The sequence below is a fragment of the Solanum tuberosum genome, unplaced genomic scaffold (genome assembly GCF_000226075.1).
Source record: "Solanum tuberosum cultivar DM 1-3 516 R44 unplaced genomic scaffold, SolTub_3.0 scf00059, whole genome shotgun sequence".
Taxonomy (NCBI): domain Eukaryota; kingdom Viridiplantae; phylum Streptophyta; class Magnoliopsida; order Solanales; family Solanaceae; genus Solanum; species Solanum tuberosum.
In genome coordinates, this window is record NW_006238983.1 from 815,715 (window position 1) to 829,400 (window position 13,686).

The window sequence follows — 13,686 nt, forward strand, 5'->3', positions numbered from 1 at the left end:
TCAAACCCATGATCCCAATTATCCAAATTAGGGTTGTTTCCACCATGGAATCTACATCAAAACCCTCCCCCATCAATATTTTCCCATTCTATTGTGTTATACGGATCGAAAAATGGATTCAAGGAGTGAAAAGCTTACATTTAGCCTCAAGAATGATGGAAAACGAGTAGGAGTCGCCTCCAGTTTGATCCTTAGCTCTAAAAATTGAAAAGTGCCAAATAAGGTCGTTTAGAGGTTTATTTACGACTTTAAGTCACGTCTGTCCTGCCACAGCGGCCCTCATCCCGCTACAGCGGCCCCACCAGAGCGACAAAACCCAACGCCAAAGCGGCCTGCACGAACCAGTGACCTATTTCGAAAATTCCAAGACCCCTATTTTGCAATACACCTCTATCCAACGATGCTCAAAAAAATACCTTTAAGCTAAGATCGATTTCGGAAGTTCTACTCACCCGAATTCAATTATGTAAAGTCGTACGGGTTCTTTAAGGAGTTATCTAACTACTCATGTAATCAAATTCATAATTAACTCCCCCGATTGTTACCATATTTCCCTACACCTTAAAGACTCCAATTTCGTCCAAATCTGGACTAGGTTGGGAAAATCCAAATACTACGAAAAAGTTTTTCGATCCCAAATTTTTCCCCCACTGGCTTTTCTATAACGACTGGAGCAGGTTGTTACACTTTTATTTTCTACAGATTATTATTTTAGAATGGCAAAGTAATTTTCTACATATTATTTAATACCCTAATTATTATACATGACTAATTATAAAAGTGGTGAAAGTGACCCACTACAAATTTCAATGCTATTTATCGTTGAGCCACAAACTAAATTAATTATAATAATTACCCCATTAATTATATAATTGTAGTTACGAATAGTCCAAAATATAAGTATTAATTTGTGCTGATTAGAATGTGGAATAAAAATATATGCATTAGCTAGCATGCCCTTAATGTTGAATAATACAATCTTACCAGTTTCAAATTAAAAAAAATGTAAATTAGCAATGTAGATAGTAACTATTTAAAGACAACAGTATCCTTTTATAGTAATTAATTAATTAATGTATAATAATCTCTAAACTATTAATCACCGAAAAACAATCCCTTCATTAATAATTTACCTTATAAACAATACATGCATTATAATCTCCACAAAAAAAATATTATACCATAGTGGACATTGAGGTTGCAAATGTATGAAACTATTGGTTAACCAAGCTGAAAATTTTTCAATTTGGACGGTCAAAATAGTTAGATAAAAATATGATAAAAACTGGGTCATAACAAAACCTGCCCAACTCCTACCATTATTTAATTTGATTGTTTATTTCTTTAATTAAGCAAACAGTTTCATTAATAAAACAAAGGTCAACTCGTCATATACAAGAGTTATACCAAAAAAGGAGAACCTACAAACAAATATATAAGGGATCGTTTGATAGGGTGTATAAGAATAATGATGAATAGAGTGTATTAGTAACGTTTGAATTAGTTATGCTAAGATTATTTTTTATGCAATATTTGTATTTTGTGTATTAAAAATAAAATGCATTTCAGAATAATACTTCTTATTTAAACTTTAACTATCTCCAACTGCAACTTAAATGTGAGCTTCTGCTCCTCCATGTGTTCATCTAGAGCTATTTGTGAGGTATGGCGTATAATTTTATACACTAATTTTCATTTTTTTCTTGCTCGTCTAATGATTGTTAATCTTTATAGAGATTTTTCAATGCCTCAAAAGCCATTTGATTTTCCCTAAGCATAATCACGATGTGATGCTCTACTTTCACTTTAAAAAATAATTCAATAATTTTCTCTTTACTTGTGGAACCATAGAAACATGGTTTACCAATTAGTGAAAAGACCATAACACCAACATTTGTTTTGGCCCGAGTTGCAGGTTTATATACATTATAGAACAAGGTATTTTGTTGTCCTATTTCTAGTCCTAGTTTCTATTTTGCAGAAACAAATAATTAAAAAATGAAAAAAAATGTTTTTTTAGAATTGCTCAAGACTTATTCAACAAAAAATATCTTATTTTCTTCTTTAAATATTTCCTTTTACGATGGAAAACATAACAAAAAAGGATAAGAAAAAGACTAAAATAAAGTTGATAAGAGTCTAAGTAAGCACGCAATGTTAGTTTCTCAAAAAGAATAAAATATTGTATTCCACAAGCAAATAATATTGCAGCTCGAACTGGAGCGGAAGTTGGTGATATGCTCTTTTTACCAAGTGGAAAATCATTTTCCTATGGTTCCACAAGTGTAGCAGAAATAATTCATAAATTTTAAAAATGAAACTAGAGGATCGCCAATGCGATTATGCTTAGAGAAAATAAAGTGGCTTAGAGGCATTTTAGGATCTTCGTAAAGAATTACAAGCACCAAATGAGAAAAAATAAAAGTTAATACTAATGTTTAAGATTATGAATCTTGGTTCAAAAATACCTCCAAATAAACACATGGAGGAGTAGAACTTGACAATAAAGTTGCAGGTTCAGAAACTTAAAAATGAAAACAAAAAGTGTTATTATGACCGAACATCCCAAGTTTGATTTAAATTTTTCCTCTAAGACGGAAGACTATGAGAGTTCTTGAACGGATAATTATTTTGAAGTTGGTAATTAGAGTTCTTGAAATTGGAGTTACACTTGGAGAAGACTTTACCAACGATCAAGCTTTCTAAGATAGTACATTCTTTTCTTTGTTATTAAGTCACATGTTGTTGGTCTTCAATCATCAACTTGTACGAGGTTTAAAACAACAAAATAGAAGGTTATGGAGTACTTATATATTTAAGACAGATTTTTGTATGTTTCCTCTTTAGTATTTAATGATGCTTTGTTTTGTCTAGATTAGTAAATTAATGAAGCCTCTTACTGAACTAGTGAATAATGTGGAAGTGATGGATCAAAGAGAACACTCATTAATGTTCTTCAATGTTCCAACACTAGGGAGATTGGTGCATTACATTTAACACCAAAGCTAGCTCTCAGTGAGATATTGGAATCTGTTGTAATATTAGTTTATAAAACATCCATTAACAATTTTATGTTGATTAGAATGTGGAATAAAAATATGTGCATTAGCAATGTAGATAATAACTATTTAAATACAAAAATATTCTTTCAAAGTAATTAATTAATGTATAACAATTTCTAAACTATTAATCACCGAATAACGATCCCTTCATTATTAATTTACTTCATAAACAATCAATGCATTACAATCTCCACATAAAATATCTCTACCATAGTGGACGTTGAGGTTGCAAATATATGAAACTACTGGTTAGTCAACCTGGCAAATTGGACAGAATTTGGCAGGTTAAAATGGATTGAATCAATAAATGAGCCATTGTCCAATCAAACCCAAAAAAATGTTGGATTGATATGGGCTAGATAAAAATATGATAAACAATGGGTCATCACACAATCCCTCCAACTCTTACCATTATTTAATTTGTTCGTTCAAGCAGAGAGTTCCACTCTAAAACAAAGGTCAACTTGTCGTATACAAGACTTATACCAAAAAAATTACTTCATAACAAAAGAACTTCATAACCTTCAATTTTGTGGTCTAAAATCCTCGTATAAATGGATGAGTTGGAAATAAAACGAATGACTGACCAAATTAGAAGATTCGATGATTGGTAAGGTATCCTCCAATTTCAAAAACATCAATTACCAAATCTGTGATAATTATAATCTTAAAAGCTCTCCTCTTCTGGCTCAAAGACAACAATTAAATCAAATTTAAGATGCTCAGCCAAAATAGCACCTCCTTATTTCTTCTTTATCATTGTCCACCTGCAACTTAATGGACAACTTCTACTCCTCCATGTATTTATCATGAGGTGTTTCTGAGCCAGGGTGTATAATCTTATACACTAGTATTCGTTATTCTCACTAAATGTTTGTAATTCTTTACAAAGATCTTCAGTGCCTCAAAGCCATTTGATTTGCCCTAAGCATAATCATGTTGGTGATCCTCTACTTTCACTTAGAAAAATTTATCAATTATTTCTTCTATACTTGTGAAAAACATTTGTCAATTATTTCATCTATACTTGTGGAAAACCATGTTATTTTCACAAGTATAGAAGAAATAATTGATAAATTTTTCAAAATGAAACTAGAGAATCGTCAATGTGATTATGTTGAGGGCAAATCAAATGACTTTAAAGCATTGGAAGATCTCCATGAAGATTTACAGGCATGGAATGAGAAAGAAAACAAACAAATACTAATTTATAAGGTTATGCACCCCGACGCAGAAATACCTCAAGATAAACACATGGAGGAGCAAAAGGCTAGCAATAAAGTTGCGGGTAGGGGAAGTTCTAGAAGAAACAAAAAGTGTTACTTTGATCGAGCATTTCAAGTTTGATTTAAATGTTACCCCTAAGATAGAAAAAGAGAAGAGTTCTTGAACTCATAATTATCATGGAGTTGGTAATTTGAGTTCTTGAAATTTGAGTTATGCTTGGAGAAGACTTAACTAGTGATCGAATTTTTTAATATGATCAATTCTTGTCTTTGTTATTAAGTCAGTTGTCGTTAATATTCAGTCATCCATTTATACAAAGGTTTAGACCACAAAATAGAAGGTTTTGGAGTTCTTATGAAATTAAGAAAGTTTTTTTGTTTGTTTCATCTTTAATATTTATGATATTATGAGTTGTCTAAATTAGTAAATCAATTGAAGCCTTTTCTAAACTAGTGAACAATGAAAGTGATGGATCAAAGAGAACATTGATGCACTCATTAAGGTTCTGTCATGGTTCCAACTCTAGGGATATTGGTGAATATACATGTTACATCTGAGCTAGCTCTCTATGAGATGGTGGAATCTTTTGTAATGAGAATATAAAACATCCATTAACAGTTAGTATTATTTTGTGTTGATTAGCATGTGGAATAAGAATATGTGCATTAGCAATGTAGATAGTAACTATTTAAAGACAAAAACATTCTTCCAAAGTAATGAATTAATTAATGTATAACAATCTCTAAACTATTAATCACTGAATAACAATCTCTTTATTATTAATTTACCTCATAAGCAATCCATGCAGTACAATCTCCACATAAAAAATTATCTCTACCACAGTGGACGTTGAGCTTGCAAATGTATGAAACTACTGGTTAGCTAAATTGGTAAATTGTTAATTTGGACTAAATTTTGCCGGTGAAAATGGATTCAATCAATTAAATGGGTCAATGTCCAATCCAATCAAAAAAATTATTAGATTGTGATGGATTAGATAAAAATATGATAAATAATGGGTCATAACACAACTTACCCAACTATGACCATTATGTAATTTGTTTGTATATTTTTTATTTTTTTTAATCAAGCAAAAAGCTTCATTCATAAATAAAGGTCAACTTGTTGTAAACAAGAGTTATACCAAAAGAAGGAACCTACAAACAAAAATATAAAGGGTCGTTTGATATGGGGTATAAGAATAATAATCAGTAGAGTATATTAGTAATGCTTACATTAGAAATGCTTGCATTATTTTTTGTCTAATGTAGTCTAACATCTTTCTCGGTCTTACTAACCTACCTTTATATTTGAAATAAGATAAACAACTAGTCACCTCCGGAAGCATTTCAACACAATGACTCCCGACTATGAGATTATATTATATAAGCTAACTCTAAGATTTTGAACGTCCATTCTACATATCCAAATATTTGACCTTTTCTAGCTGTCATGGGTTATCTAAAAAGGGGGTAAACCAAATGGAACCAAGAAACAGGGGTACCACATTGGGCAGGAGACAACACAAAAGGTGAGGGATCAACCATAAGATAGTAGATACATAATGGACCTCAACTTCCAAAACATTATGCCTTGCACTAGTAAACTAATGTCACAACTAACATGATCAATTGACGGTCATCCACAATGATATTCCTTGTGACTATTCTAGGGACAAGGGAAGTCTTTCATATTGGCATATTTCGTATAACGGGATAAAATTTCAACTATACAAGATGAAGTTCATTGCATGAAAATGTCATTTATTAATCAATCAAAAGTGCAAATATATTGTCATGTTAAGTAAAATTACTACCAACCTCCAGATTTCTTGTTACAGCAACTCGTCTTGGTTGACATCTTCTACAGGCAGATAGTGAGATGCAAAAAAAGCCATTCCTGAGTATCCCAGATTCACTGTGTTCTCCGCATACTTGAACAGGTAGTAGTCTATTAATAAACCATGCAATATATAATGTCAACAATAAGTGCAAACTTCCAAATTAATTTAGCTTAGAAAACAGAAGGGGACTGGGCATGCTAAACGAGCACAAAGAGAATAGCCGAAAAGATAAACAACTTAGTTCACAATTGCCAACATCCTCGAAATTGATCATGGTACAATTGACACATAACCACTGCCGAACTTCTATTTGCTTTTCTGATGGTTGTCGGTCACTGTTATCATAATCCTCGTTAAAATTATACTAAGCATTGTACATATCCTCCAAGGTCTTACACTTTCGCACTTAGCACTTCTCTGAGGTTGATAAAAAAAGATACAGCAAGGTATAATCAGATGCACACCTTAAAAATCAGTGAAATATACAAATAAAACAAATAGCAGCTCCCTTAGTGCTGCAACAGCTTGTTCAGCGTTCAAACCAGAGATCCCATCATAGTCTCTTGTACAAAATTGTGACACCTCCCCAAATCGTTCATCTTTATGACAAGTATAATCACAAACATCTATTGAGCCAACCCCATACAAATTTCCATTTAAATCTTGACAAAAAATTACTTCCAATTGATTTGGAAGATTGGTTTCAGATTCTCCACCAGTGAAATTGCTCATTTTAGATGCTTCTGAGACCTCATTGCCTTCAATATTAATAACACATTTTCGCACTGAGATCATATCTCCACAACGATCACAATCGCGTGTGACAAATATCAAATACTAATTAGTAGCCATGAAGTTTAAACAAAAACTTCTAATTTTACAGACTATGAAGGGCAAACCTATCAACCTTGTACTAATGTGATGCTATAAAGTGTTCTATAAATATCACTATTACCTTTATCAAAATAAGTGTTTAATATGCTTGCATTTAATTCCACACCCTTGTGTGCCCTTTGAATGTACTTTCTCAAATTTGACTTATTCATTTTATGGCTCATATTTTGTGTAACATCAATTACTAAATTAGCAATGTAGGTATTAACTACTTAAATGCAAAACCACTCCACTAAAATAAGTAATTCATGTATAAATGGGTGAGTTAATAATAAAAACAAAGAACGACCAAATTAGAAGATTCGACCATTGGTAACGTATCCTCTAATTTCAAGAACACCAACTACCAAATCAATCTTATTTATAAGCTTAAGAGCTCTCCTCCTCTGGCTCAAGGACAACAATTAAATCAAATTTGAGATGCTCGACCAAAATAGCACCTCATTATTTCTTCTTTATATTTCTTCACCTGCAACTTAAGGGCAGCTTGTACTCCTCCATGTATTTATCATGAGGTGTTTCTAAGCCAAGGTGTATAATCTTATACATTAGTATTCTTTTTTCTCATTAAATTTTTGTAATTCTTTACAAAGATCTTTAGTTCCTCAAAGCCATTTGATTTTCCCTAAGCATAATCATGTTGGCGATCCTCTACTTTCACTTTGAAAAATTTATCATTTATCTCTTCTATACTTGTGGATTGGTTTCCCACAAGTATAGAAGAAATAATTGTTAATTTTTTCAAAATGAAACTAGAGAATCGTCAACGTGATTATGTTGAAGGCAAATCAAATGGCTTGGAGACATTGGAAGATCTCCATAAAGATTTAGAAGCATGGAACGAGAAAGAAAACAAACGAATACTAATTTATAAGGTTATGCACCCCGGCTCAGAAATACCTCCAGATAAACACATGGAGGAGCAAAAGCTGGCAATAAAGTTGCGGGTAGGGGAATTTCTAGAACAAACAAAAAGTGCTACTTTGATCGAGCATTTCAAGTTTGATTTAAATGTTGCACCTGAACCAGAAAAGGAGGAGAGTTCTTGAACTCATAATTATCATGGAGTTAGTAATTGGAGTTCATGAAATTGGAGTTATGCTTGGAGAAGACTTAACCAATGATCAAATCTTTTAATATGATCAATTCTTATCTTTGTTATTAAGTCAGTTGTCGTTAATCTTCAGCCATCCATTTATACAATGGTTTAGATCACAAAATAGAAGGTTTTGGAGTTCTTATGAAATTAAATAAGTTTTTTTTTTTGTTTTATCTTTAATATTTATGATATTATGAGTTGTCTAAATTAGTAAATCAATTGAACCCTTTTCTAAACTAGTGAACAATGAAAGTGATGGATCAAAGAGAACACTCATGCACTCATTAAGGTTCTGTCATGGTTCCAACTCTAGGGAGATTGGTGCATATACGTGTTACACCTGAGCTAGCTCTCTATGAGATGGTGTAATTTTATTTTATTTTTGAAATTGGCAAATTGTATTCATTCAGCATTAAGGCTATGCTGGCCACCTCCAAAAATTTTACAAAAAAATAAATGAGAGATACTTACAAAGAGCCTATAAAATCCACTAGTTAGATTTCCTCTTCTATACTATGTTCTTTACACCCAAAACCTAGTGAAGTAATAACTTTCCACTTAATTTTCAAAATAGAGGATTCTTTTCCTTCAAAGATCCTCTGGTTCATCTCCTTCCAAATGGTCCACCAGATGCAGGCTGGGACTGTCCTCCACCATATTTTTTGGCTTTTGCTTCCTCCTCTTCTGATCCAACGGCTAAGCAAGTTTGCAGTATGTTCAGGCATGATCCAATTGATTCCAGCAATGGAAGTGAACGTAGCCCAAACTTGTGTCGTTACTTTGCATTATATGAAAAGGTATTTGTTGGTTTCTAGTACCTCTTTTGCAGATGAGGCATCTAGATTCTATGATGGACCTCCTTTTTTGCAATGCCTCATGTGTCTAACATGACTTCCTAGGTATTAGCCATGTGAAGCATTTCACTTTATTAGGAGCCACACTCTTCCATTTAGTATTCCAAGGTCCAGTTGACATGCCTACAACAACACTCAGTCCCCTTTTGTATACTCTGTTAACAATGAAAATTCCATCATTGTGGTGCTTCCGAATGAGTTTGTCTGAATCTGTATTAGTGCCCAGGAAGTTTCCCATTAGTTTTAGAAAATCTACTACCCATGGTATTTCCCAATCATTTAGGGGTCTCCTGAAAGTTAGGTTCCACCCTTCAGGGGACCACATTTCTTGTATGTTGCATCCAATATTCAAGCTTATTGAGAACAGTCAAGGAAAAAGGGAGTGAAGTGTGCCATGACCACTATAGTCCTCTTCCCAAAAAAGCATCTTGTCTCCCCCAACTCTAACTAAAGTGTTTCTCTTGAGAGGTATCCATAGATTCCTGATAGATTTCTAAATCCAAACCCCATATGTAGTAGTCACTTTATTAGTGCACCTCTACCCCTCCGGACCATACTTATGAAGGATAATCTCCCTCCACAAGGACTGATTTTCTTGAGTAAATCTCCATAGCCATTTGATAAGTAAACTCTTATCATGAAGCTTTAGGTTCTTTACTTCTAGACCTCCAAAACTCTTGCTTTGCTGAACTGCGCTCCATTTTACCAGGTTGAAACTTTTCTCAATCTTGCTTCCTCGCTATAAGAAATCCCTCCTCAACTTGTCTAAGATTTTCACCACCTCACTGGGATGGGAAATAAACACATTACATATGTTGGCAGAGAATCTAGGACTACATTGATCAAAACAACTCTACCTGCCAAGGAGAGGAATTGTGATTCCCAAAGAGCTAGTTTTTTTTCTGATTTCTCTATTATTCCATCCCATATATTCACAGCTTTGTGATTAGCACCCAATGGCATTCCCAAATAAATTGTGGGCAACTCCTCTATCCTACACCTCAAAATATCTGCCAGAGGCTGAATTTGCTGCACCTCTTTAACTGGAAAAATATTGCTTTTCCTCCAATTAATCTTCAACCCAGAGCAAGCTTCAAAGATCACCAGTATCACCCTTAGGTAGCAAATTTGTTCTTGTTCAGCTTCGCAGAAAACCACAGTGTCATCAGCATTTAATAAATGAGTCACCTCCATGATTTCATTATTCTTGTTCTTAATGCTGAAGCCTTTTATCCAGTTGTTTGTTGCAGCCCTTCTCATCAGACTGCCTAGCCCTTACATAGCTTTGATAAATAGGAAAGGGGACAAGGAAACCCCTTGTCTCAGACCTGTTTCAACTACAAAAAAACCTGTAGATACCAACAAATCTACAATAAGTTGCAATACCAACAAAATAACAACAAAAAGAAGAAGAAGAAGAAGAAGAAAAAGAAGGAAGAAGAAGAAGAAAAAACGCTGGAGAAATATGAGAGCTTTGAGTGGCAGGTTAAAAGAAGAAAAAAAGACTGATTTGGGCTTTCCTCTTTTAGAAATTAGGGTTTTAGTTAAAATTTTGGTGAAACTTGAAATTGTTAAACTAAAAACTTGAGGACTTATGAAGCAAAAGGTCAATTATTTTTAAAAGTTGATTACATGTTTGTCACCTTCACTTAATAATTAAAACTTGAGTCACTCTTTTTACATTTCAACTCTTTTTAATTGTCACCTATAATTCATTGCCCCGGGTTTGTTCGGTGAGGAAGATGAACAGTTCTCTTGGAGCGACGTTTTTCCTTTCTGACGTAATAAATGGGAAGGCTATTTTCTAGGGCTTTTTCCATTTTGATTTTATTATTTGAATCGGCCCATTGTTTAACTAAAAAAAACTAGAAAATACACTTCGCCTCGCGATCTTCATAGAAGGGACTAGTTTGCAAATCAAGTGCTAATTGGTTCAAGAATATGTTAGTATATTTTCTTATTGCTCACTGGTTTCGTGCAAGCCGCTAAGGCGGGATTCTGCCGCCAGGGCGAGGCTGCTATAGCGGGGTAAGTGCCGCCGTGGCGGGGCAGACGCGACTTAAAGCCGGAAGTTAACCCCAAAAATGTTTTATTCTGAAATATTTGAACTTGAGAGCTAAGGAACGAACCCAGGGCTTTTCTTGACAGTTTTTCACCATTCGTGAGGCTAAATGTCACGACCCGAGAGCACCCCCTAATCGTAACACGGCGTACTTGACCCCGAAGGGGTCTTATACAAGCCCTTAACTTTCATCATCGCCTAAAGACATAGAAAAATACGAAAAAGTTAAAAACTTTTATAATAGAAGTCAACTTCTTTCATATAAGAAAATAGGAACTAGACTTGTCTGAATCACCATCTAAAACATAAGAGTGCAAATAGGGTCAATCCCTTTACATCAATAAGTCTCCAAAATAGGAAATACAACATAGTCTAGAACATAGGAAGTAAACTAGTGACTAGAATCAATAGCAACTTGTCCTCGAACTTGAGGACTCACCAAGCCTACGGAATAGTCGACCCAAGCTTCACCTTCAAGGAAGTAGTAGGTATCAACGACCGGAACCTACACTCATAATAAAGTAGTAAATATGGGTTAGTACAATTAATTGTACTAAGTATGGATGCCATGCACAAAATCCTTAAAACATGCATAAAAGGGACATTTAGTTGAAACATGCCTTTATCAAGTTTAGAAACCATTATGCACATTTATGAAGAAACATAAACCAAACCAACACATAAGCAACCCAAAGCCACACTTGTGCAATGCAAAGTTAAAGTCCCATAACCCTACCAAATACTAAGTATCACATTTAGGTCACCAACAACATACATATCTTACCATAGTCATAGTGAACATACATAAGAGTGAAGACATTCATATTCCATAACATTCATATATACCCTTTTTCATACATAGTTCATAAGTCATCATAACATCATGCCATAAGAGAACCTAACCACAACCCCTCTTATAGTGTACTTGTGCAATGTATAAGTGAAGTCCCATACCCCCACTCACACTAAGTAGTACCCCTTAAGAAGTCCTAGTTAGAGTCCATGTCCTTGTCATAGTTCATATTCATATTATTTAGGGAAGACTTGCAATAACCGACATAGACCATGAGAGCTACATGGAATCCGGTGTTCTACCCCCACACCATAAAAGAGGTGTTCTACTTGCCTACGGTAGAACTAACATAAAAGCTTCTAAGTGGATCCACTAGCTAAGACCTGTGTGGGCACATAGTTATGGGACAAAGAGATTGCTACTAGAAACCCAGATTTGCTAAACATAGAAGGTTTCCATCTCATGATATATCATACATTGGGAGGCTGGACTTGCTAAACGTATAAGCCCCCATCTCACTTTTATGTCCTCTCGGTGCTATGCATTATTCCCTTTTAGAGTCATAATTAGACTTTACTTAAGGTCATAACAACATTCATTAGGCACTCATGCCAACATATCATCATAATATCTCATAGGTTCCTTAAGTGAGAATGCTCCTTTCACTTTAGAAACACTAGCATGTGAGAAAACCTTTCACATTGTCATCGTATTGTGATCATGAGGATGTCCTTTTGATCACAAAACAAGCTTACCATAATCATACATACATACATACATGATCAAGTGTATAGGGTATAGGGTAAGAGGATCTTTTCATCAACACCACAACAACACAATAGATATAGAATCATTACTATGTAAGTAATTCGAGTTCTCATACACAATTCCCATAAAGAGATGATGAGTCCACAAAATGGACTCATTTAGGGCTTTATTTTGATAGAAATAGTGTCCTTAAATGCTTATTTTGTCTCAATATCTGATGAAAACTCTTAAGTTTCAGATATTGAAGTTTTAGTGGAAGCATGGACACTTAGGTGCAAAAAGGAACAAAAGGGCTGAAAAGAATGAAGAAGCTGAAGCCTGCGCATCGCCAAGCACGCTTGGTGATTCGCCGAAGGGACGCACTCCGCCCTTCGTTCCAGTACACGAAGCCTTGAAGGAGCAGGATCAAAAAGGCAATGAAAGGAGCAGTTGGCATTTCGCCGAATAATTACGCGAAGCAGTACTATGTCGCCCAATGACACAGAGCACGACGATGCTGAAAGCTAGTGCAAGACGGCGACGAACTACACCAAATGGTGAATCACCGAGTTAATTGGCGATTCCGACTAGCCTCACCGAAATATCCGCCAACACTATTTTTTGGAGACTATAAATAGTCGAACCCTTATTATAATTTTCAGAATATAATAGTACTTTTTGAGATATTTTCTCTCAAGTTTGGAGAGGGTTTTTTGGATAGACTTGAAGAAAGAAGGATTTAATCTTTCCCACCCCATTCTTGGGGTGTGATTTAGCAAATATGTGTTGATATTGTTGTTGGGTCTTCCTTGCTGATAGGATAGATGTATTTTATTGGTGATTTCACCTAGTGGTTGTGGTTTAATTTAATGGGTTTGTAGTTGCAAATACAAAACCACCTATGTGTTATCGCTTGCCCGAGAGGGAGGTCGCGAAACCAAGACCGCTAAACTGATGGCCTAAGGAGTGGATCGATATTAGGTTCAGCCCGAGAGGGTGAGCCCTAGTCCCATATACTAACACTCAGCTCGAGAGAGTGAGTGGAGTAAGGTGTAGGCTGGCCTTCGTGCGGCAAATGGGTGTCTGAGAGGAACACATTTGAAAC